The 25,871-nt window shown below is 47.1% G+C and overlaps 1 protein-coding gene across 2 annotated transcripts in view; it reads left to right on the top strand.

The window, feature by feature from the left end:
- Window positions 1-25,871, top strand: part of RASGEF1A (RasGEF domain family member 1A) — a 247,185-nt gene that overhangs the window by 34,547 nt on the left and 186,767 nt on the right. Inside the window, exons 1-2 of one of the 2 annotated variants that reach the window (XM_059900595.1) lie at window positions 4,183-4,333; window positions 14,330-14,430. The exons of the other annotated variant lie outside the window; for it this stretch is intronic. The gene's annotated coding sequence lies outside the window, so the exon portion shown is untranslated. Of the gene's footprint in view, window positions 1-4,182; window positions 4,334-14,329; window positions 14,431-25,871 lie in introns of those variants that run through there. 2 annotated transcript variants of the gene reach the window in all.

Raw genomic sequence — 25,871 nt, 5'->3', positions numbered from 1 at the left:
GCCCAGAAATGTGTGGAAGGGGACAGGATATTTCTGGGTACTTGGGGCAGAAGTGCGGGTTCCAGGACTTCTGGGGGGCGGGCGTTCCTGGAACATCGTGTCAGCGAGGAGGCGGCGGGGCTGGCCTTGAGGCTCCATTCGCTCGGTGGTCGCATTGCTTTTCCTTGAACTGGGTTTCATGGGGGGAGAGCTGGGGCTGATGGGCACCCCACAGGATCGCCCACCCTCTGACCACGTCCTGACAACCACTTAGCCCCTGGGGACCGGAAGCTGGAGTCAGGAGCCCCCCACCCTGCCCTCGCATCCTGCCTGCTGCCTGGGGGCAGGGGTGTGAGATGGGGTGGTGGGGCGAGGGGAGGACCACCAGCCCTGGGATGAGGAGTGGGCCGCCTCCCTCTGCGGACCCCCGCGCCTGCCTTGTGCTCTGCCGGCCAAGCTCTTCCTGTCCCTCACCCCACCACGTGCCTTCGACCCGTGCCCTTGACGCTGTACGACCATGGGCCCCTCTATTCTGCTGTGCCCCCTCCCTGATTCCTCTCTTTTCACCCTCTTCTCCCACTGCGCAGTGACCAACTGAAGCAGGACTGTTGCCGCCCTTATTCCCAATACTGATAAATAGATTTTGATTGAATTGTTGAGTCACTGAGGACAGGAAGCCACCAGCAGCTCCCAGTGCTGGGGGTCAGAGGGCAGGACAGAGCCCTGAAAGACAGGGTGGGGAGGATTCAGGTGAGTAGGAAGCCGGAGGGCCTTCCTAGTGCAAACATGTTGCACCTCCTCACGAAAACCTTCCCATGGTGCTTCCTATTTTCAAGATTCGGTTCTTGCACAGAGCTTAAGACCAGGGCTCAGGACCAGAAAGAGCTGGATGTGAAGCCCAGCTTGCCACTTGCTCACTGGGAGATCTCAGGCAGCTCCTTCCTTCTGAGCCTCAGTTCCCTCTCCTCTAAAATGGAGTAATGGGACTTCCCTGGTGGCGCAGTGGTTAAGAATCCGCCTGCCAAAGCAGGGAACACAGGTTCGAGCCCTGGTACGGGAAGATCCCACATGCCGCGGAGCACCTAAGCCTGCGGGCCACAACTACTGAGCCTGTGCTCTAGAGCCCGTGAGCCACAACTACTGAGCCCGCGTGCCACAACTACTGAGCCTGCGCACCTAGAGCCCGTACTCTGCAGCAAGAGAAGCCACCATGATGAGAAGCCCACGCACCGTAACGAAGAGTAGCCCCCGCTCGCCACAACTAGAGAAAGCCCGCGCGCAGCAACGAAGACCCAATGCAGCCAAAAATAAATAAATAAGTTTATTTATTTAAAAAAATAATAAAATGGAGTAACAACAGGACATACCTTTGAGGTTTGGGGTGGAGGGGCTGGCTGCAGGGGCACGGGGCCAACCCATGGCCAGCCCTCAATTTGTATGTGTGGAATGAATGCTTTCCAGGCCCTGTGTGAGGAGTTTGTGAACCTCGAGAGTCAGAAGAACCATTAATAGCACATACTTTGGAGTCAAATCCAGGCTCTGTTAGTTACTTGCTATGTGCACTTGAGCAACTGACTTACCCTCTTCCTGCCTATTTGCTCATCCATGAAGTGGGGACCATGACTGAGCCGACTTTGAATGTTGTGATGATGACATCTGATTATGCTGCTCAGTTCACAGGGGCTGTTCGTGTAGCTGGGAATGGCCCTGATATACACACAGTAAGATCTGCAGCATGAGAGAAAGGGGGTCATCATTAGAGAGACCCCCATGGGCTAACTGTGCTCCAGAGAAGACAATGGTCTTGCTCAAGGTCACACTGTGCCATGGTAGCAGAATGGAGACTCAGCTCAAGTTTCCAGACTCCTCCTGTGGGGAATAAGCAGCAAGAAAGCAGGCATTTGAGGAAGAGGACCCTTTAAGTCCCAGGTGCTTTGGAAGGTCTCCAGGAAGTATGGAAAGGACCTCAGATCCACTTCTCCAGAAGGTTCTAGCGCTTTTGCCCCATCCTGAAGCTTCTGCCCTCTTTAGGGATCCTCCATTCCCACCCCTATCACCATGAGGTATTTCACCTTTAAGAGGTAGACAGAAAACTTCACCTGAGCCAGGTGGTATTGACACTGGTTCAAGGTAGAGGACAGGTTGAACCCAGGGCAGAACCAGGGAGAGGGAGCCCAGCTACCTGTGTGTAGCTTCTGCAAGCACAACAGTAAGTCACCACCTCATCTCCCCCTTTTGCCAAAGTTCAGTATAGGTGCATCAGGGCTGAGTATTGCATCTGTCCCCTCTAAGAGGCCTCAAAGGCCGGCCACACACTCAGCAGCGGGCAACAATGCCTTCCACACTGGAAGTGGCACAAGTCAGGTCCCAAGCTAATGAATTTAGCTTCTTAGATATTAAACCTAGTGCTTATAAATAGTCATGAAACTGGGTATAGAAAACTTTAGAAGCTTTGTGTATTAAGAAGTGTCTCATTTGTTAGGAGTATTTAGGATGAACAACTGTGCTCTCAAGGTGTGATTCCTGAGGGGCTAGACTGGCAGTGAAGGCTGTTTTCAGGACGTCACTTTCGGGGAGGGCTGGCCACTTGCCCTGCTTCTTGGGCATGCATTCCTTATCAGAATTTCTAGAGCCATCCATTTGGGTCTGATTTCTTTTCTTTTTTTGGGGGGCTCGCCAGGCAGCCTGCAGGATCTTAGTTCCCCCACCAGGGGGAATGCCCTCAGCATTGGGAGCACGGAGTCTTAACCACTAGATGGCCAGGGAAGCCCCTGGGTCTGATTTCTTACCTACCAGATGGGAGAGTTGGGTGAGAGGCACTGAGACCTACAGGGAAATCAAAACTCCAATGATGAAAGGCTGGGAGGAGTGGGTGATAGAGAGCCAGCCTGAGTTGGGTGGGTACAGATGAGAACCTAGAGGTATCAAAAAGAGAGAAAGCTGCAAGATCCAGCTCTGAACTCTCCCTTCCCCTTCGGGACTCAGTGCTGCAAATGATACAAAAGACCTTGTGTGGAAGGAGGGAAGTCTGTTGCCAAGAGTGGCCGCCTGAAGATCGGCACTCACAACCAGGACTCTCTCTTCTGCTCACGTCAATCACTGCCACAGCCCCTCACACTCCCAAACTGTGCTTTTCCCCTTCTCTAAGCACTACCGATTGCTCTGCGAAGAACATAGATGCATCCTCAAAGTCATTAATTTCCCGAGGAAAGGTAATAAAACAGGAATTATCTAAGATTGACCAGAGATAAAGGGAAGTGGATAGCATCATGCCTGGCACATAATGGGAACATGACGTGTTTTCTTCCTAACTTCCAAGATGGACTGAATGTCACAGGCGTCAGTAGGAAGCTGAGATTGTCTATTTTGAAGGGTCTGGTAGAGTAGGGAAAAGACCCCATTCATGAGAGGACAAGGGCAGAGGGAATCTCTGCCCTCTGAGGCTTCTGCCAGTTTCTGAGACATACGGAACTCCCACCTGGACCGCTTCCTGTGCTGTGTCCCTCAGGAGCCCCCCGTTCTTCTTCCACCTCTCTCTGACATGTTCTGCAGGTCCCCCTCTGTGTGCTCAGGGTGCTGGGCTCCTTGCCCACAGATCTGGGTCTCACTCCCTTTGAGGACCGTGGGGAAGGAGGCAGCCTGACTCTGCTCACCTGCTTGCCAGTGTTAGAGCAGGAGGTGAGTGGGTGTAAGACAGGGTGCAAGGAGGGCCATCTGAAGGGTAGCGGCAGTTTGAGGGATGAAGGGCTTTTGCCGGATCTCGGCCTTGGCTGACTCCTGCGCCCTGGGGAGGCAGCGGGAGGGGCCCTTCACGCTGCAAGATCTAAGAGCCTTCTAGACGAGGGGATACAGAAACGGTGTGGGGGAGTGTCTCAAGAACGGGGATATGGAGGTCTCTTCGGCAGCCACTCCCCCTCGGAGTCTGGAGTGAAGGCCCGGATCACTTTGGCCGACTCCGGCCAGAAAAGACTTCATAGGCTTCTAGGAGGCCCCTTCCAAGAAGCCATCCATACCCGCTCTCTCTCGTGCAGGCAGTGTGGGCAGGGCTTTCCCGTCGCGAAGCGGTCCCGCCCCTCTTCGTGCGGATTGGCTGCTCCGGTTCACCCGAGTACCTGTCAAGCAGCCGCCCTATTACGCCTGCGCAGCTCTTCTTCCCCGCGCCCCCCCCCCGCCCCCCACGCTGTATCCTCTTGTAATGGTTGGGGCTCTGGTTGAGTCACTTCTGGAGCCTTTGTCCACCCATTTATCCATTCGCGCCTCCGTGATGGCCACGATCTTCCGGAGGTCGTGGGCTTCAGGACCTGGGACCTTAGAGGCTGTGAGGGATAGCTGAAGTGAAGGGACAGAGCATCGGGTGAGCTCCGGAGGCCAGGGAGGAGGGGGACGAGCGGAGGAGGCGGGCCGCGTGGAGTGAGGCCAGAAAGCCGGCAGTGGACCTTGGAGGGAGGGCTTCAAGCCGGGGAGAGACATTGTTAGATTTGTATTTGAGAAGGTCCTTCGAAGAGTGAGGGTGGGAACCTGTGCATAGAGGAGAGAAGCGCAAGGGTTCACAAAACTGAGATGCCAGGCGACGTCATTTCTCTTCGACCTTTCATTCCGCTTCTGTTAGAGCTCAGAGATGCTTTCCTCCTCCCCCAAGGGTGTCTTAGCTCCCTTGTCCAACTACTGCTCATGTCTCTCAACCAGACTGCTCAGCCCTCGATCTTATAATTGAAGTACCTCTTGAGCACACCTCCCAGTCAACAACTTCTGAAATAAACCTTCCCGTTGTGTCACCTCCCCCATACCCACCCTGTCTCTCTTTCAGAGTTTCCTATCTCAGGTCACTCCCGTATCCACCTGGTCACACAGGCCACCACCGAGCACATCATATGGGGATTATCATTGATGTGTGTCACTCCCTCAGACTATGACCCCCTTAGGGGACTAGCACCCCGCACCCTGGGTGCATCCACAATGGCAGCCTTGGTGAGAGCTTGCTACCTGGCAGGCTGCTTTCCAGGACTGACTTTCCATGTGTTAACTCATGTCATCCTCACAACAACCTTTCCAGGGAGGACTCTTGCCCCATTTCCGGATGAGGAAATGAGGCGAAGAGAGATTAAGAGAAGCACCCGGCCTCATAGCTGGAAGCGATGGCCCCAGAACCAGCTCTTAATCACCACTCTCCACGTTAAATTGTGCATGTGATTTATTTTGAATGTGATTTAAAAACAGCTTTGTTGAGATATGAATTCACGTACCAACCAATTCTCCCATTTAAATTGTACAATTTCAATGTTTTTTAGGATGTTTACAGGGTATATATATATACATATAATATATATATTATATTATATATATATATTTCTCTTTGGTGTGCATGCATGTGTGTGAATTTTAAGCTGATGGCTATCTATTTAGACATTTTGTGTCAATAAATGTACATTTTATTTTCACTAAGGTGCCAATTGAGGAAAAGTTTGTATCACTATGCATGAACTATGTGTACCATGTTTTGTTTTGTTTTTTTGGTTTTTTTTTGGCCCGTGCCACGTGGCGTGTGGGATCTGAGTTCCCCGACCAGGGATCAAACCCGTGCCCCATGCAGTGGAAGCTCGGAGTCTTAACCACTGGACGGAGAGGGAAGTCTCCTGTACCATGCTTTTAAAATTTAATACATTATAATTTGATTTTACAACTTTCAAAGTATTTTCATTTTAGTATAATTACTTGATATTTATTTACTGATTCAACATATATTTTGAATTTTACTACTGTTCTGGCACTTCTCCAGGAACTGAAGGTTCCAACCAGGTAATGCAAAGCTCCTGCCTTGAATGGCTGCTATTATGATAGGGACGAGTAAGAAAGAGAAATAGATGGTATAATATTTCAAGTATTGATTGACAAATGTAGTGAAGACACATAAAGTGGCTGAGATGTAGAATGATGGGGTAGAGAGACTGCTTTCTTAGATTGGGAGGTTAGAGTTGGTCAGTGTTAGAAACATAGGTTTCAAACATTTGCATGACATAGTGATAAATTTCCCTTTGCCCTTTTTCCGTTGTTAAACTGAGCCAATGAAGTCAAATACATCCCCTGGTTTCAGATTAGAGCATAATTTATGAAAAGTGTCTCTTATGTAGAAACAGTTGCTCTCGTTCCAAGAAATGTGTCTCCTCTACATCTTTGTATAAGTTAGTTATAATAAGATTAAGTGTCTGATTAGGAGAATTACTTATCTGGCAATAATAGAATAAAAGAATGTTTTTACTGGCACTGAATGTCAGGGTTGAAAAACTGAAAACAGTGGCTGAACAGACGAAAGGCACTATGATTGGAAAGGGTCTTAATTCTGTGTTTGTTGGCATTGAACATAACTATGAATGTCAGTAGTTTCTAGAACCTTGTCTGTTCGATAAATAATGCATTGAATTTGTGGCCACCTGAAATCTGGATTCAAATGCAATCAAAGCTTGACAAAGTGTTTTCTCCACTGCAGTAGCTCATCTAAAAGTCCTGCAATGTTTTGCAGTTATTTGTTATGCAGTTTTACCAATAAACAAAGGGAGCTAGTGTTCTGTCCTACTCCAATCAGACTACAAAAGAGAATAACAAGTACCTCCAAGCAATGTTCACCAAATTAAAACGAACTACTGAAGTTGAAGTTTAGTAAACAATGGGAAATAAATCATATTTTAAAAATTGAGTAGCGGTTTTAACTTTTTTCCTGTCATGTAGAACGTCTTGTAGTTTCATGGGTAAAGTCTTGAGAGCTATTACTTGCCTTCAAGTTCTTAATAAACTAGTAAAATATTAATATATTAACTTCTAATGATCAACATTGGAATTTTCCACAGTGAGGGTCTGAAGCCATCCCCCTTCCACCACAGAGCGCTTGGAGAACCAGTTTTGCCTCTAGAGCTGGGTGGAGTTCGCTGTATTCTATTTTTTCATCCATGGTGACTAAGACCTTCTAGGCTCCTAGGCTTGGGCAGAGTGGGATGCACCGCATCTCAGTTCCATATCTAAATTGGCACACCTGCCTTCGGAAAGAAGCATTGCTTCTGAAAACTGAAATAGTGCAAACATGGTGCCCAGCAGCGATGTAATGTTCCAGGTGTGGCGCTCAGAGCACATACGCACCTGTCCCAGAAGAGGGGCGAGGGCAGATCCCGGAAGCAGGAGCTGAAGCCAGCCCAGAGCTGGAAGAAAAGAACACAAAATTATGAACATAATATGTTTGTGTGAAAGTTTATATTTCTTTAGAATGACAAAGCAAAATAATTGCAAAATTTTAAAAGCTGACAACAAAATTTTAAGGATAAATTTAAAATGAATTGCCTTTTAAAATATTAATCTTAGTGGTAACATTAACTGCATAATCATAGCCACTGCTTCCTATGATAGTGATTTAGAATATTTTATTTCTTTTGGCCGCACCTGCTCAGCTTGCAGGATCTTAGCTCCCCACCCAGGAACTGAGCCCGTGCCCTTGGTAGTGAAATCGCAGAGTCTTAACCACTGGACCACCAGGGAATTCCCTGGAATATTTAAAATCAGAATATGTAAAATTAGAATCATTTCCATGAGAAAGAATGTAAGATAACTGAGTCTTCTAGCATGACTGACCCACTCTTTAAAAATTTTTTTTACTAGTAGTTCAGAAAACTCGCTTTCAGCTTCACAATGTATTACCGCTAATGTCCTGTAAAATTCTGGGGTGTTGTCAAATTCGGGAAAACGTCTATTGAGCAAGATTTCAGAGCGTTTCACGTTTTGCTTCACAGCGCCCAGTCAAATACTCTTTGAATCGACGATGCTCTTTGACCACATTGCTGCCACCAAGCCTCCAGTGGCATTGGATGGGGCCCCGGGACCAGGTGTGGGGAGGGGGGAGATGTGGAGCCTGGACAGAGCATGTGTGTAGCTCTGGCCGTGGCAGGCGCGGGCGGGGGGCCCTGAGGAAGGGACCCGGGTGTGAGGGAACAGATGTCGGGGAGGCCCCCAGGTGTGGGGCGGGGCCGGACCTTGCGGCGGGGGGGGGGGGGGTCTGGGACGTGTGGGTGGGCCGCCAGGGCTTGGGCGGGGCAGAGGTGTGGACTGCGGAGATCGGGATAATGCAGGGCCACTGGAGAGGGTCTCAGGTGTGGGAGGAGGCCCAGGTGTGGGCGGGCTGGGCTCGTGAGGGAGCTCGGGCGGTGAGGTGGGAGGGGCGCGGGGCTGTGGGTGGGAGCTGGCCTTGGGGGAAGGGCCCGGTAGTGGGGCAGGAAGCCCTTCAGAGCGTGGGGAGTGGTTAGAGTAGGGAGGGGGGACTTTGAGGCGTTCTGACGGTGGGAGATGGCAGGAAATGAGGGAGTCTGGGCGCAGATGGGGAACTCAGCTTGGGGGGCTGGCGGGGAAGGGGCATCTGGCAGTGGATGGAGGCCTGGGCAGGTGAGGCTGGAGCGTGGGACCCTAAGCTTCAGCTTCAGCAGCTTCTGTAGTGCAGAAATGTTCCCACCAGGACTGTTTTTAATAGAAAAACACTAGAAACAATGTTAATCTCCACTGACGGGAGAAAGATAAGTACACATTTTTGTGGGTTAGAACTTTATTCCACAGTGAAGCGAGTGAACTAGTACTTATAGGTACACGGGTTAAGGTGAATACCAGCGAATCAAATGAAACAAAGTTGTAGAGGAATAACATTTATATATAGTCCAAGGCTGTACTGCATAGTAAAACTATAAATGAAAGTACTAGAATAGATAACAATTTAAAAAGTAAGCGCACAATTCAGCCTGGAAGACTTCCTTACCTACCTCTGGAAGGCAAGAAAGGGAGGCTCCACCTGTCCCAGAAACAATGGGTCTGTTAAACTGGGTGCTGCCTGTTCACTTTTTCTTGCTTTATATTGTGCAAGAAAACCAGCCAAAGCTCTGTTGTCATAGTCAAGACTCTTCTGGAATGCTGGGTAGGAAGAGGCTCTGAGGGAGCAAAGGGACTCTTAATTTGAGGAAAGTGTTTTATGGGAAAGGTAGCTCTGGTTTCTGAAATGGGAACAGAGGCATTGTTCTGAGTATCTGCAGCCACAGGCCGGGCCAGGCGGGCTGGGGTTTATGGAGAGGCGTGAAGAGGAAGAGGTAGGGACTAGGTGGTGGAGGGGTAAAGAAGCACAGCTGCAGGGACGGGACATTTGAAAGCCACAGTGGCCCAGTCTCACATCTCAGGTCCTTCAGGGCCTCTCACAACATTTAATTAGGTACTCCCAACCTTGTGAATTTAAGTCACTGTGTCCATTTTACAGAGGAGAAGAGGAAATTTGGAGGGATTAAGTGAATTCCCCAAGGCCAGTCTGACTCCAAGGTCCTTGATTTTAACTCGGTTCAGTGCCACGCTTTGCAATATTAACTCATTGCATCCTCGCAACAGCACTATGAAGTTGACCCTATCAATATTCTATATTATACTTGGGGAAGTGGAGGCAAGGAGAGCCAGATGGTAAGTGGTGAGATCAGAATTAGAATCCAGAAGGTCAGGGTCCATAATCTAGGCCTCTGGGCCATAGACATTGGCAGTGTTTGTGGAAGAAACCTGAATGTGGCCTCAGCGTGAGACTGGGTGGGGGAGGGTAAGAGGAGAATGCAGGAGAATGGTGGATTGAATTCGGGAGTTGAAGTTTCCTACCTTCCCAAGTCCCTCTGCTGTTAATTCACCCCACATTCTCCAGGAGCTTGCCAAGTGCCAGCAGGGAGGTGGTCCTGGAATACAGGAGTGAATTTAGCAGATTGCATGGGGCAGATGAGGCCACGAGCTGGCCACAGTGTGTTAGAACAGGTCCCGTTGTTCATCAGCCAGGCAGGGGTCTTCAGCAAGCCAGGAAAGATCATTGGGCCCTCCAAATTCACAGCTCTTTATTAGCCTCCTCAGGACAGAGCCAGTTGGGAGGAAACCCACAGTCAGTTTTGTTTTCTCCAGGCAAGTGCTATAGAAGTATTTATGCATAGGAAGATATGCCTAACGTATATGAAGGAGAACTGGGAAATACACACACCAGGAGAAAGAGAAGGGCAAAGAGAGAATGGCAGCTTGGTTTTAGAAGCTGTAAAGCAGGACCTACCACAGCAGAAGTAGCAACCCAGCCTGTCCTGGGGAAAACTCTGAAATAAGCTAATCTGTACCAGTGAATCCCAGAAAGGACTAAGAATTTGAGTGCCCAGGACCTTCTGAAAAGGGTGTTTGGATGGGGCTAGAGGACTGCCTGGACGTCCATGAGAACAGCAGGGATAAGGGCTCTTCCTGTTGGAGATCCTCCGCCCCCCGCCACCCCCCACCCCTCCCCACCACCCCCCCCCTCCGCCCCCTGCCCTCAGCCTTCTGTGTGTCTGTGTCTCTGAATCCTTTGGTATTGCTTTCTGGGACTCTCTCTCTTTCTGTCTGTCTCTTTCTCTCATCCCTCCAGGTCTCTGCGTTGTTGGCATCTTTATTTCTGTATCTTTGCTATATCCACATGTCTCTCAATGCCTCCCTGCCTTTGCTTCTCTGTGACATTACTGTAGCTCCAGGTGTCTCTGTATCTCCCTCCAAGCCAGGCCCAGAAACTCCCCCCCTCAGCCCACAGCCCCACCAGGCGTGAAGCCAGTGGTTAACTCATCATTTTACCTACCCCAGGGCCTTTTCGGTGGCCTCACCTCTGAGTCAGACAGGAAAGGGTGTGGGATCCCAAGGCGGTTTTCATTTGTGGGAGACAGGGTGGAGTCTACCCTCAGTAGCCACTAGGTGGCAGTCAAGGACTGTTTCAGCCTTGGTCCTTCCCCTCTGCAGCTCTCACTGAGCTGACACCCAGGTTAGCGGGGAGTAGATTCTGGGTGCAGCAAATTTATTCTAACCTGAAATTTCCTTTAAAAATAAGGAGTAGGGACTTCCCTGGTGGTCCAGTGGGTAAGACTCCGCGCTCCCAATGCAGGGGACCTGGGTTCGATCCCTGGTCGGGGAAACTAGATCCCGCATGCATGCCCAAACTAAGAGCCTGCATGCTGCAACTAAAGATCCTGCATGCTGCAACTAAGACCCGGCGCAGCCTAAATTAATTAATTAATTTTAAAAAATCAGGAGTAAAGAATTCCCTGGCGGTCTAGTGGTTAGGACTCCTTTCACTACTGAGGGCACTGGTTCAATCCCTGGTTGGGGAACTAAGATTCTGCAAGCTGCACGGTGCAGCCAAAAAAAAAAAAAAAAAAAAATCAGAAGTATCCCATTAGTTCTCATGACAATTAAAAGGTTTATAAAGTTACCAGTGTGCCACATGTTCCTTTGTTGGGCCTCAGTTTCCTCTACTCTAACTTGGGGTTAATGGAATAATCCACCTGGGGAGGTAATTTGAGATCACCTGGTACATACTTAGTGCCCAGTGCCTATGGAATGCCATTACCATTACGTTCTCATATTTCTCATCCATTCTTACCACTGGCTGGTGCTACCCCCTTGGATCAATGTTCCCACTGGTACCCTCGGCACAGGACTGGACAGGACTGTCCTTGGCTTGACCTGGCTGGAGATTTTGGAGGGAAAAACTTGTCTTCACAGCGTACAGGTGCCTTAACAAATACACTTAACTAACCATTAAGTATCTGATTATATATTTATCGAATCACTGTATGTATCTTATCTATCGAGAAATGTAAAAAAAGTTATTTTCCTATGTACATAGTGTCCATTTAAACATTATATTTATCTAACCACTATATATGCAGATGGCTATCTTTACCAATCTACAGAGATAAATGGGTACATATTTGCATATATATACCGTTTCTCCACTTGGAATTAATTTAAGCACTATTCTACATTTTTTTCTTCATTTTTTCAATATTTATGTAACCACATAGTTTTTATTAAACCAGTAGACATTTTATATTTGTCTAACCACGTAATTTTTATTAAACCCATCTACATTTCTGTCTCTAGGGAGATAGATTTGTAATACATTTCTTGCATAGCTGGCAGTCAGAATCCTTCTGTTTCATAAAATGTTTTATACTGCGTGCTTCGTATCGCTGACGTGTGCCCCTTTCCAATGCTCTTTGTGAGGACCTATTCCACACAGGCTGCTGCTTTTGGCCATTATGAGCAGTTGTCTTCTGCAGGACCTGGTGGCCACTATGATCCAAACAGAGTTTGTGGTCAGAGAGTCCCAGCCTAGGGAAGTACGGTGAACCATGGTTTTCTCATCTGTAAAATGAACATGAGAGTTAGGATTCTGATCATCATTTGACACATAGGGGTTAGTATCTATAGATGTCTATGTCACTCCAAATTCATCTGTTGAATCAGTGTGATGGTATTTGGAGGTGGGCCTTTGGAAGGTGACTGGTTCATGAGGATGAACCCCTCATGATTGTCATTAGAGCCTTTATAAAAGAGACCCCAGAGAGCTCCCTCACCCCTTCCACCATGTGAGGACCAGTGAAAAGACAGCTGTCTGTGAACCAGGAAGCAGGCTCTCACCAGACAATGAATCTGCCAGAGCCTTGGTCTTGGCCTTGCCAGCCTACAAAACTGTGAGAAATAAATTTCTGTTGTTTATAAGCTACCCAATCTATGGTATTTTTGTTATAGCAGCCTGAACAGACTGTGTCCATGTTGGCAGTCCCTAGGGTAAAAATCCTTCTGTTAATGAATTTGTGACTTTAAAAATGATTACTTAAATGAAATTTTTTATTGAAGTATAATATACCCATAGAAAAGTGCACCTAAGTGTCCAGCTTGATGAATCTTTATAAAGTGAGCACGCCTAGGTATCCAGCACCCAGTTTAAGAACCAAAATTACCGGTACCCAAAGGCCCCTCCTGTCCCAGTTTATTCAGCCCCAGTAACCACTCTCTCAACTTCTATCCAATAGTTTCATTTTGCTGGCTTTTGAACTTCATATAAATGGGATCACACAGGATGTAGTGTTTTAGGCATTTGTGAGCTTTTTCCATGCAACTGAGGCTTTTTTATTCTCCTTACTGTTTGGAATTGTATTGGTGTATATACTTCAATTTATCTGTTTTCCTGTTGATGAACATTTAGGCAGTTCCCAGATTTGGGCTCTTAAGAATAGTGCTGTTAAGTGAACCTCTGCCCACCTTTCCCTTGGGTATGTTCCTGACAGTGAAATGTCAGTCATAGGACCACAGGATTTGCATGGATTCTGCCAAACAGGTTCCAAGTTGTTCCAATACACACTCCCTTGGAGAGTTCTGGCTGCTCCCCACCACAGGCGTGGCATTTTCCAACATTTTCTAAGCTCTTTAGTAGGCATTGCTTGTGCTTTTAATCTGCATTTCCCTCATGACTAATGCAGTGGAGCTGCTTCTTGGTCATTTGCGTCTCCTCTTAGGAACGGTCTGAGTCTTCTGCCCCTTCTTCTAGATGGTCTGTCTTTCCCTTTGATTTGTAGCAATTATTTAGATATATTCCAGATGCAGGTCCTATGGGTTGCCTTCTCACTCTCGTAGTGGTATTTTTTTTAAATAAATTTATTTATTTTATTTATATATTTTTGGCTGCGTCGGGTCTTCGTTTCTGTGCGTGGGCTTTCTCTAGTTGCGGTGAGCAGGGGCTACTCTTCATTGTGGTGCGCAGGCTTCTCATTGTGGTGGCTTCTCTTGTTGCGGAGCTCGGGCTCTAGGCACGTGGGCTTCAGTAGTTGTGGCTCGCAGGCTCTAGAGCGCAGGCTCAGTAGTTGTGGTGCACCGGCTTAGTTGCTCCACGGCATGTGGGATCTTCCCGGACCAGGGCTCTAACGCGTGTCCCCTGCATTGGCAGGTGGATTCTTAACCACTGTGCCACCAGGGAAGCCCCAATGGTATTTTTTGAGGAAGAGAAATTCCTAAGTTGGAAATACTCAGTTTGTCAATTTTTTCTTTTATGATCAGTATTTATTTATCACCTGCCATTTAAGAAATCTTTGCTTGGACTTCCCTGGTGGCGCAGTGATTAAGAATCTGCCTGCCAGTGCAGGGAACACTGGTTCGATCCCTGGTCTGGGAAGATTCCCACATGCTGCGGAGCAACTAAGCCCGTGTGCCACAACTACTGAGCCTGCGCTCCCCTCTAGTGCCCGCGAGCCACAACTACTGAAGCCCGTGCGTCTAGAGCCCGTGCTCCGCAACAAGAGAAGCCACTGCAATGAGAAGCCCGCGCACCACAATGAAGAGTAGCCCCCACTCCCTGCCACTAGAGAAAGCCCATGTGCAGCAGCAAAGACCCAACGCAGCCAAAAAATAAATAAAAATAAACAAAAAGTAATGTGTTTATTTTAAGGTCATGAAGATGTTCTCCTCTGTTTTTCTTTTAAAGGTTTTTTTTTTTCTTTCTTTTTTTAACCTTCACGTTTAGACCTGTTCTCCATCTGGAATCGATTTTGCATGGTGTCAGGAGTCAAGGTACATTTTTTTCCCATATGGAAATCCAGTTGGCTCACTATTGTTCATTGAAAGGTAAATCTACACATATTTTCCCTTTAACAGATTTACAGTGCTCCCTTCTTTTTCTGTTAAGCTAAGTGTTTTATGTATCATAAATGGATATTTTAATTTTGTAAAATACTTTTTCCTGCCTCTGTCTGTTATTGTGGTGAATTGCATTTATTGATAGTCAAATGAATCCATTTTTGTACACCTGTAATAAACCCCACTTTTTATTTTTAAAATTTTTTTATTTTTTACATTTTTAAAATTGAAGTATAGTTGATTTACAATGTGTTAGTTTCAGGTGTACAGCAAAGTGATTCAGTTATACATATGTATATATCTATTTTTTTCAGATTTTTTTCCTTTATAGGTTATTACAAAATATTGAATATAGTTCCCTGTGCTATACAGTAGGGTCTTGTTGGTTATCTATTTTATATATAGTATAAACCCCACTTTTTAATTTCATTTATTTATTTATTTTTTTGGCCACCACTGGGTGGCTTGCAGAATCTTAGTTCCCTGGCCAGGGATTGAACCCGTGCCCTCTGCCGTGGAAGCGCAGAGTCCTAACCACTGGACTGCCAGGGAATTCCCAGGTTGTTTGTTTTTTTGATGTTGAGTTGTATGAGCTGTTTATATATGTTGGATATTAACCCCTTATTGGTCATATCATTTGCAAATATTTTCTCCCATTCTGTAGGTTGTCTTTTCATATTGTCCATGATTTTCTGTGCTGTGCAAAAGCTTTTAAGTTTAATTTGATCTCACTTTTTTGCTTTTATTTCCTTTGCTTTAGGAGACATATCCAAAAAAATATTGCTACGATTTATGTCAAAGAGTGTTCTGCCTATGTTTCCCTCTAGGAGTTTTATGGTTTCCGGTCTTACATGTAGGTCTTATTCCATTTTGAGTTTACCTTTGTATATGGTGTGAGAGAATGTTCTAATTTCATTCTTTTACATGTAGCTGTCCAGTTTTCCCAGCACCACTTGTCAAAGAGACTTTTTTTCACTACATATTCTTGCCTCTTTTGTCGTAGATTAATTGACCATAAGTGTGTAGGTTTATTTCTGGGCTCTCTATTCTGTTCCATTGATCTATGTGTCTGTTTTTGTGCCAGTGCCATACTGTTTTGATTACTGTAGCTTTGTAGTATAGTCTGAAGTCAGGGAGTGTGATTCCTCCAGTTCTCTTTCTCAAGATTGTTTTGGCCAGATTCAAATGTTAATCTCATCCAGAAATAACCTCACAGACATGTCCACAATAACGTTTGACCAAATGTCTGTGCATTGTGACCCAGCCAAGTGGACACATAAAATCAACCATTACACTCAGCCTTGTTTTCTCTCACACCCAATGCACAACTCATAAGCAAAATCTGTTGCATCAAGGCTGACAGTATACCTGTAATTAGACTGCTTCTCACCACATCCCCTGTCACAACACTGGTTACACACAGTGAGCATTTTCTGGGTTATCGCAGTAGCCTCCCAGCTGGACTTCCCAAGTTTACACTCATTTCCCTTCATTCAGTTTTCAGCATAGCAGCTATGTAATTTTTTATATCGTGTCACTCCTCAGCTCAAACCATCTAATGGCTCCCATTTCCCTCTGAATACAATACAGAGTTCTTGCAGTGTCTCCCAAGGCCCTACATGATGTGACATTTGTACTTCTGCCCTCACCTCCTCTTCCTCTCACCCTCGCTCACTCTGTTCCAGCTGCACTTGCTGTTCCAGGCACAGCACCAGGCACCAAGAGCACCAGGCAATTTCCCATCACTAGTTCCCTCCCTTGATAGCTTATCTTCACACTTTTTTCTCTCAAACACCACCTTCTAATGAGACCTTTTCTTTACTGTCCTACTTTGAACTGTGAGCCCTCCAACATTCCTTATCTTCCTTCTTGCCTAATCTTACCCATCTATGGTGCCCGTGGTGGCGTTGTCACGGACCCACACAGCGTGCATTTTATCGTGGTGTGTATGACTACAGCGTAGGCTCGAGGCCGATCTCCCCACTGCCTCCCTTCTCCCCCGTCTTGATACAGAGGTGGCCCTCCATCTCCTGAAGGTCAGCACTCCTCCCTACTGGCTCCTGCAGCAGATTTTAACCCTCACACCGTTTCCAAATTAAAACAGAAAAGAGGCCTCCCTCAATCCTAGTCCTCCTGGAGTTTCCGGTCTTATTTCTCTGACAGGGTCCTCCTCCTGCCTTTCTTTCTTTATTTTTTTGGCTGCGTTGGGTCTTCGTTGCTGTGTGCGGGCTTTCTCTAGTTGCGGTGAGCAGGGGCTGCTCTTTGTGGCGGTGCACAGGCTTCTCATTGTCGTGGCTTCTCTTGTTGCGGAGCACGGGCTCAAGGGTGCGCGGGCTTCATTAGTTGTGGCACGTGGGCTTAGTAGTTGTGGCTTGCGGGTTCTAGAGCTCAGGCTCGGTAGTTGTGGTGCACGGGCTTAGTCGCTCCGCGGCATGTGGGATCTTCCCGGACCAGGGCTCGAACCTGTGTCCCCTGCATTGGCAGGCGGATTCTTAACCACTGTGCCACCAGGGAAGCCCCCCCCCCCCACCGCCTTTCTTTGTGACTCTCCTCGGTGCACACACGGCCCTTTGCGGAGCTCATTGCCCCCTCCCCCTCTCCCCCCACCTCCACTGGCCTCTTCATTGTGGTCTCTCTCCCAGCTCCTGTAACAGACTCTCTTAGACACTGCCAGGCCCTCAAGCCGCCACTGGGAATCTTCTTCCCTTTCTGGAAATGTCCTAGGAGTGTCTATTCCCACCACACCACTCCCTTTCTGCCCTCCCCCAGCCCCAGCATTCCTGGGGTCCACTTTGTCAAGGCTGTTCCTTGGCTCTCTTCGTTCCTTTTTTTTTTCTGGCTGCGCCACACGGCATACAGGATTAGTTCCCTGACCAGGGATTGAACCTGGGCCCCCTGCAGTGGAAGCGTGGAGTCCTAACCACTGGGCTGCCTCGGAAGTTCTGGCCCTCTTTGTTCTTGACCTCCTGCAGCCTCACCATGGGCAGCGGGGCCTGGCGTTTAGGGACATGTTTTCTGGCGCCAGCTTGGGTTCAGGTCCTGACCAGCCACTTCTTGGATGCATTGTTTTGGGCCCATCACTTCCTTCGGGAGAAGGAGGCTCCTTTCCTGACAGTGGGCGATGAGTGCACACCTCCCCCCAGGATGGCCCTGAGGATGAGCTGAGGCGGAGGTGCCTGGCAGCTGACACTCAACACATGGGTGTTTCACCAGGAGGACTTTGTCTCCTGCCTGACACGCTCACTGCTGGCTCTCTGATGGACTGACTTTGGGCTAGTCCCAGCCTCTCTGACTGCCCCTTCCCTCAGAGAACAATCAGACAGCAGGAGCTATTTTTATACCTTTGTACTGATCAGTGGAGGCACCGAGAGACCCGGGCCACACAGCTGACAGCGGTAGATCCTACATCAAAAACTGGCCCCTTGGTTCCAGGGCACCTCTGCTCTGCTGTGCTCCAGGCCACCCCAGGTGCACGGCCCTCTCTTCAGCCCTCACTCCAGCAGCCTGTAGGGCCTCTGTGTAGACATAGCCCAGGCTCCACCCCAGCCCTTGGATCTGGGCCCCCTGGATAAACTCGTCCAAAGCCCTGTAGGTGCCCTCCCCGGGCCCTGCCTCAGCCTCGCCAGCTGCTGCTCTGGCCTCTCACATTCCTTTCTACCTTTGGCATTCCTGCTTCCTCATCCCGAAGCTCCTGGAGGTCGTGAAAGCCGCGATCTGGGCCCCTTGCACAGCCCCAGGAAATGCATGCTTGTACCCACTTCTGATCTGCCTCTTGCTGTTGCTCTTCTGGTCTTTCTGGATGAACTGGGTTCAAAGCTGAACTGCCTCAAGCCCACCCTCCAGCCAGTTTCCCTGCCAGCTGCCGCTAGCTGTCTCTCAGATTCCTCTTTCCCCCTATTTCCCCGGGGACTCCCCCTCCTCCCACATCTTATCCCTTCACATGTGGACAGCTGCAGAAACTTCCTTGGCCACTCCTCCCCTCCAGGTCAGATGGAGTTTTCTCATGCATTGCTCTAACCGTGTCTGGTCCCTGCTGGAAACCTCCCGCGGCTTCCCCCTTCCTCTCCAGTCACGGGCAGTTCCTCAGCTCCAGCTTTAGCATTTCCCTGCTCTCTTGACCACACCCTGCCTATTCCACCCCATCTCCAGCTTCTCCCCAACACCCAGCATCAGCTCCAGGCAGCCAGGTACCCGTACAACAGTTCAAACTCACCATGTGCTCAGTCCGACGTCTGTTCCCTTCGCTTCTCCACATCACGAGTGCTGCCAGTGAGCCTTGGCCCTCGTGGCATTTGGAATTGGAGGTGTGTCTACAGCATTGTGCAGTCCAGGGTGGAATGCACTGGACGAGATATTCACAGGCAACTGGTGTGCTGGACACTGGGGGATTACAGGGCAGGACTGAGGCAGGAGATAGATGGGCTCCAGGCTAGGCATTAACAACTGGCCTCCTGTTCACATTTCTTGGGGCAGGAAAAAGATGGGCTCCAGGCTGGACATTTACAACCAGACTCCTGGTTACATTTCCTGGGGCAGGAGGCAGGTGGGCTCCAGGAGAGATATTTATGACCAGCCTCCTCTCACCACTTTGAGATAGAAATGACAGGAACAGGGTAAATGGCTGGACTTTGTTTCCTGTGGACACTTTAAGATAACAGTTATGTCAGGGACAGAGAGGGGCTAAACCCTATTTGAGTAAAAGATCAAGAGGTCATATATTTCCCATCCTTGGGGCAAGGGAGACATTACACATGCTCAGAAAGGCTCCTCAGGGGTCAAAAGGCAGGGGGCGCCAGACCATAATAAATCATGTCACCCCTATCCCCCGCCCAGGCCCTTCCGCTAAAATCCATCTTGCTGAGGGGTGCATGCACACACAGGGGAGGGTCGTGAGGCAAATCAGCCACGGGGTCAAAGCAAGCTAATTGGCCAGAGGGAAAACAAAGACCCGGAAGACTGCCCCCTCATAAAGGATTGAAACTTCCCAGAGGCATGACTCTCTTGCTGAGCTTGCCCATGCACCTGTCCGCATGTTCTCTGCTTTTCCAATAAATGCTTTACTTTCCTCTCTGCCTTCCATCTCCTTGTCAGAATTTTTTCTTTTCAAGGCAGACAAGGACCCAGGACCCAAACTCTAGCCACTGGTCCCTGTGGTCCAGTGGTTAGGATTTGGCGCTCTCACCACCGCAACCAGGGTTTGATCCCCGGTCAGGGAACTAAGGTCTTGCTTCAAGTTGCTGCTCACTGTAAGCTACTGCTCACTGCTGTGTGTGTCCGGAACCGGGACTTGCAGTAGGGGCTGGGATGCACGGTTAGATCCCCTCAGGACGGAGGCACTCATGGCCCCAGCTACTGGGAATAGTGACTGCTGCTGACTCTCAGCTGAGTCCCCCTCCAGGAACTGCCTTTGGCCAAGGCCACATCCCCTCCCTTGGGGCAGCCCTCCTCCAGTGACTTGGCAATGCAGGAGAGTAAAGGCTCCCTTGCCTTAAGGCAGGACATCCCTGACCAGCCAGCCCAGCTCCAGAGTTCTGTGGGCTTGACCGAGGCCACTGGTGCAAAGGCGTCCTGGGCCACTCCTCCGCTGCCCGTCCCGCTTTCATCCCTCTCCCACGGATACTGTTCCCAAGAACACTTGCCAATAAAATTCCTGCATGCACGTGGCCAGTTCAGTCTTTTCCCCAGGGATCCTGACCTAAGGCACTTGGCTCCAGGCGGGGTCAAGGAAGCTGACCCTACATGGGATTCTGGAGCTTCATTGCCAACTGGCCTGGCCGCCTGGTGACAACCTCCCCCCGCCAATCACTGGTGCTGGGGGTGTATTGATGTCCCTGGCATGCTGGGCAGAGGTGAAATTGTTAACACTTTCACAGGCAGTGAATTGGAATGGGAAAAAAATGCACTGGGGACACACTATCTCAGGCTTCTGAGAGGTTCTGGAGAAGGACTAATTATAAGGTCTGAAACTGGATGACTGCTGTTGAGACCATTGACTGGGAAAAGACAATGAAAAGCTAAGCATGACTCATCACCAACTAACGGATAGTGAAGTGTCTAAGTCAGAGGGCCTTCCAGGCTGTGTTGAAAGAGACTCTATTTCCTGCTGCTAGAGGGCTGAAAATGCTGAGAATCGGGCCCAGGGCTTAATTAGAGCTGGAGCAGACACAGAACTCTCAGCCTTGGCAAGTTTCCCTCCCTGTGTTGGGACAGAAGTTCCCTGAGGCTTAGCCTGGGGACATCTGAGCAGACAGTTGTACTCAGATTTCCACGAATCCTCTGCACCTGCAGAAGTGCCTCCCGTCCCCTCAGGCTCCATCCCTCACCCCTCCTGGCAACAACACCAAGAACTTGAATTGAGACTCAACTAAACTTGGCTGAAGAAGAGTTGGGCTTGGTAAGAAATGAAAAGGACCAAGCTCTGGAGAGCTTACAGGACTTGACCAAGGTGACTGGGAGAGTATGTGGTGGGGTCCTGAGGGTGCTGGGTCCAGATGGGGAGGGGGCAGAACCTAAAGTTGTATCAGGCAGAGTTTGTTAATGTGAGAGCACTCTTCCATGATAGAGGATGTAATATCCTGGGAGGACCCAGGAGATGGTGCCAACACGCTCCTTGGAGCTCCTGGAAGCTTGGAGGAAGCAGTAGAGATGCCAGAGTGCTGTAGAAGACAGTGGAAGAAGTGAAGTGGCCGTGCTAGAGTGGTTCTTTCTACTTACCAGCAGGAGGGCTCGAAGCCATAGAAACCAGGGGGCTGTGCTCAAACTTCAGAGGAAAGGTGGGCTCAATTATGATGATAATCAGCGTGGCAGCCGGGGAGACCCGAACTGCAGAGAGTGATGCAGGTGATTGATGCAGCAAGTTATCTCCAGGGCCAACACAGATGGGCAGCCAATGAAGTTACTGCTTAATCTACACAATCAACAGAAATCGGAGATGAATAAGCATCAGGCTGAGGGGAACCAACTCAATAAGTTTCCTTCCTGGACCCCAGTGCCAAAAAGAGAGGCTGGATCTCCAGTAGGAAGGACCCTGTGACCCCGCAGCAGGGTGTGCAGTAATAATTCCTCTGTTCTTCCACAAAACACCTATGGTTGTTTACTTGAGTTAACATCCACTGGGTGAAAGGGAATCTAAACATTTCAAGGACTGTTGGACACAGAGTCCAAGTTAACACTGATACCTGGGGACCCAAAACATCATTGTGGCCCCCTGTTTTTGTTGGGGGCACTTGAGAGCTAGGTGATAAATAGAGTCCTGGCCCAAGTCTGGCTTCCAGTAGGTCCACTGTGTCCAAGGACCCGACAGAGATCATTCTCCCAGGTGCTGCATGCACGATTGGAATAGACATATCTGATACTTGGAGAACAATCACATTGGTCCCTGGGCCCACTGTGGGTTATGTGCCATCATAGTTGGGGGAGTCCAAGTGGAAATCTCTGAAGTCTGCTTCCCCCAACCCCAAACCTGACCAGAAGACCAAAAAGATGCAGGTTGGTGCTTCCCATCTAATTCCCATTTAATGACCACTACAAAAACCAGCTCGATCTTGGAGGATGACAGTGGACCACCACTACTCAACCAGGTAGTGGCCCAATTGTAGCTTTTGTGCCAGATGTATTATCTTTGCTGGAGCAGATTACCGTGTTCTCAGGCACACAGTTCACAGCACTTCTGGCAAAATCCACTCCTTACCATCCGTATCAGGAAGGAGGGCCAGGAACAGCTGACAGTCACTAGGAGTGGATGGTACCATACATGTAAAGTGTTGCCCCAGAGGTATGTTAATTCTCCCTCTATCAAGATATAGAGCCAAAGGACCTGGAATATCGGGGCATTCGATAGCCCACCACATTCATCCACTGTGTGACAGCATCAGTGTCATCAGCTGACTGGCCTAGAAGACCAAGAAGTGTGGAAGTATGTGGGAAGCCTTGTATTCCAGAAGGCTGGAGATGAATTCTACAAAGATTCACATCAGTGAAGTCTTTTATTGTTATAACTTCATTGAGGTACAGTTGACAGATAATAAACTATCCAAATTTAAAGTGTAAAATTTGAAGAGTTTTGTCATGTGTATATATCCATGAAATCATTACCACAATCAAGATAATGAACATATCCATCACCTCAGAAGTTTTCTTGGTCTCTTTTATAATCCATCCCTCCCTTTTCACCTACCTCCCAATGCTAGTCCCCAGGCAACCTCTGGTGTGCTTTCTGCCACTATAGATTAGTTTGCATTTTCTAGAATTTTATTTAGATGGAACCATATAATATATACTCTTTTGTTTGGCTTCTTTCCATCAGCATAATTACTTTGAGATTCATCCATGTTACTGTATCAATAGTTCACTCTTTATTGCTGAATAAGATTCCATTGCATGGATATGCCATGCTTTGTTTAGCCATTCTTCCATTGATGGACAGTTGAGTTGTTTCTAGTTTTTGGCTATTACAAATAAAGCTCCTATCAATATTAGTGTATAAATCTTGTGTGGATGTATGTTTTCATTAAACTTGAGTAAATATTAAGGGGTGGAATGACTGAGGCATATAGTATGTGTATGATTTTTTTTTTTTTATACAGCAGGTTCTTATTAGTCATCCATTTTATACACATCAGTGTATACATGTCAATCCCAATCTCCCAATTAATCACACCACTACCACCCCCCCCCCCCGCCACTTTCCCCCCTTGGTGTCCATACGTTTGTTCTCTACATCTGTGTCTCAATTTCTGCCCTGCAAACCGGTTCATCTGTACCATTTTCCTAGGTTCCACATATATGCGTTAATATGCGATATTTGTTTTTCTCTTTCTGACTTACTTCACTCTGTATGACAGTCTCTAGATTCATCCGTGTTTCTACAAATGACCCAATTTCGTTCCTTTTTATGGCTGAGTAATATTCCATTGTATAGATGTACCACATCTTCTTTATCCATTCATCTGTCGATGGGCATTTAGGTTGCTTCCATGACCTGGCTATTGTAAATAGTGCTGCAATGAACATTGGAGTGCATGTGTCTTTTTGAATTATGGTTTTGTCTGGGTATATGCCCAGTAGTGGGATTGCTGGGTCATATGGTAATTCTATTTTTAGTTTTTTAAGGAACCTCCATACTGTTCTCCATAGTGGCTGTATCAATTTACATTCCCAGCAAAAGTGCAACAGGGTTCCCTCTTCTCCACACCCTCTCCAGCAATTGTTGTTTGTAGATTTTCTGATGATGCCCATTCTAACTGGTGTGAGGTGATACCTCATTGTAGTTTTGATTTGCATTTCTCTAATAATTAGTGATGTTGAGCAGCTTTTCATGTGCTTCTCGGCCATCCGTATGTCCTCTTTGGAGAAATGTCTATTTAGGTCTTCTGCCCATTTTTGGATTGGGTTGTTTGTTTTTTTACTATTGAGTTACATAAGCTGTTTATATATTTTGGAGATTAATCCTTTGTCCGTTGATTCGTTTGCAAATATTTTTTCCCATTCTGAGGGTTGTCTTTTCGTCTTGTTTGTAGTTTCCTTTGCTTTGCAAAAGCTTTGAAGTTTCATTAGGTCCCATTTGTTTATTTTTGTTTTTATTTCCATTACTCTAGGAGGTGGGTCAAAAAAGATCTTGCTGTGATTTATGTCAAAGAGTGTTCTTCCTATGTTTTCCTCTAAGAGTTTTATAGTGTCCAGTCTTACATTTAGGTCTCGAATCCATTTTGAGTTTATTTTTGTGTATGGTATTAGGGAGTGTTCTAATTTCATTCTTTCACATGTAGCTGTCCAGTTTTCCCAGCACCACTTATTGAAGAGACTGTCTTTTCTCCATTGTATATCCTTGCCTCCTTTGTCATAGATTAGTTGACCATAGGTGTGTGGGTTTATCTCTGGGCTTTCTATCCTGTTCCATTGTTCTATATTTCTGTTTTTGTGCCAGTACCATATTGTCTTGATGACTGTAGCTTTGTAGTATAGTCTGAAGTCAGGGAGTCTGATTCCTCCAGCTCCATTTTTTTCCCTCAAGACTGCTTTGGCTATTTGGGGTCTTTTGTGTCTCCATACAAATTTTAAGATGATTTGTTCTAGTTCCGTAAAAAATGCCATTGGTAATTTGATAGAGATTGCATTGAATCTGTAGACTGCTTTGGGTAGTATAGTCATTTTCACAATATTGATTCTTCCAATCCAAGAACATGGTATATCTCTCCATCTGTTGGTATCATCTTTAATTTCTTTCATCAGTGTCTTATAGTTTTCTGCATACAGGTCTTTTATCTCCCTAGGTAGGTTTATTCCTAGGTATTTTATTCTTTTTGTTGCAATGGTAAATGGGAGTGTTTCCTTAGTTTCTCTTTCAGATTTTTCATCATTAGTGTATAGGAATGCAAGAGATTTCTGTGCAGTAATTTTGTATCCGGCTACTCTACCAAATTCATTGATTAGCTCTAGTAGTTTTCTGGTGGCATTTTTAGGATTCTCTATGTATAGTATCATGTCATCTGCAAACAGTGACAGTTTTACTTCTTCTTTTCCAATCAGTATTCCTTTTATTTCTTTTTCTTCTCTGATTGCCATGGCTAGGACTTCCAAAACTATGTTGAATAATAGTGGTGAGATTGGACATCCTTATCTTGTTCCTGATCTTAGAGGAAATGCTTTTAGTTTTTCACCATTGAGAATGATGTTTGCTGTGGGTTTGTCGTATATGGCCTTTATTATATTAAGGTAGGTTCCCTCTATGCCCACTTTCTGGAGAGTTTTTATCATAAATGATGTTGAATTTTGTCAAAAGCTCTTCCTGCATCTATTGAGATGATCATATGGTTTTTATTCTTCAATTTGTTAACATGGTGTATCACATTGATTGATTTGCGTATACTGAGGAATCCTTGCATCCCTGGGATAAATCCCACTTGATCATGGTGTATGATCCTTTTAATGTGTTGTTGGATTCTGTTTGCTAGTATTTTGTTGAGGATTTTTGCATCTATATTCATCAGTGATATTGGTCTGTAATTTTCTTTTTTTGTAGTATCTTTGTCTGGTTTTGGTATCAGGGTGATGGTGGCTTCATAGAATGAGTTTGGGAGTGTTCCTTCCTCTGCAATTTTTTGGAAGAGTTTGAGAAAGATGGGTGTTAGCTCTTCTCTAAATGTTTGATAGAATTCACCTGTGAAGCCATCTGGTCCTGGACTTTTGTTTGTTGGAAGATTTTAAATCACAGTTTCAATTTCATTACTTGTGATGGGTCTGTTCATATTTTCTATTTCTTCCTGGTTCAGTCTTGGAAGGTTATACTTTTCTAAGAATTTGTCCATTTCTTCCAGGTTGTCCATTTTATTGGCATAGGGTTGCTTGTAGCAGTCTCTTAGGATGCTTTGTATTTCTGTGGTGTCTGTTGTAACTTCCCCTTTTTCATTTCTAATTTTCTTGATTTGAGT

The sequence above is a fragment of the Balaenoptera ricei genome, chromosome 16 (assembly GCF_028023285.1).
Source record: "Balaenoptera ricei isolate mBalRic1 chromosome 16, mBalRic1.hap2, whole genome shotgun sequence".
NCBI classification, from domain to species: domain Eukaryota; kingdom Metazoa; phylum Chordata; class Mammalia; order Artiodactyla; family Balaenopteridae; genus Balaenoptera; species Balaenoptera ricei.
The sequence above is the reverse complement of the archived record's forward strand: the minus strand, read 5'-3'. Positions and strand labels throughout refer to the sequence as shown.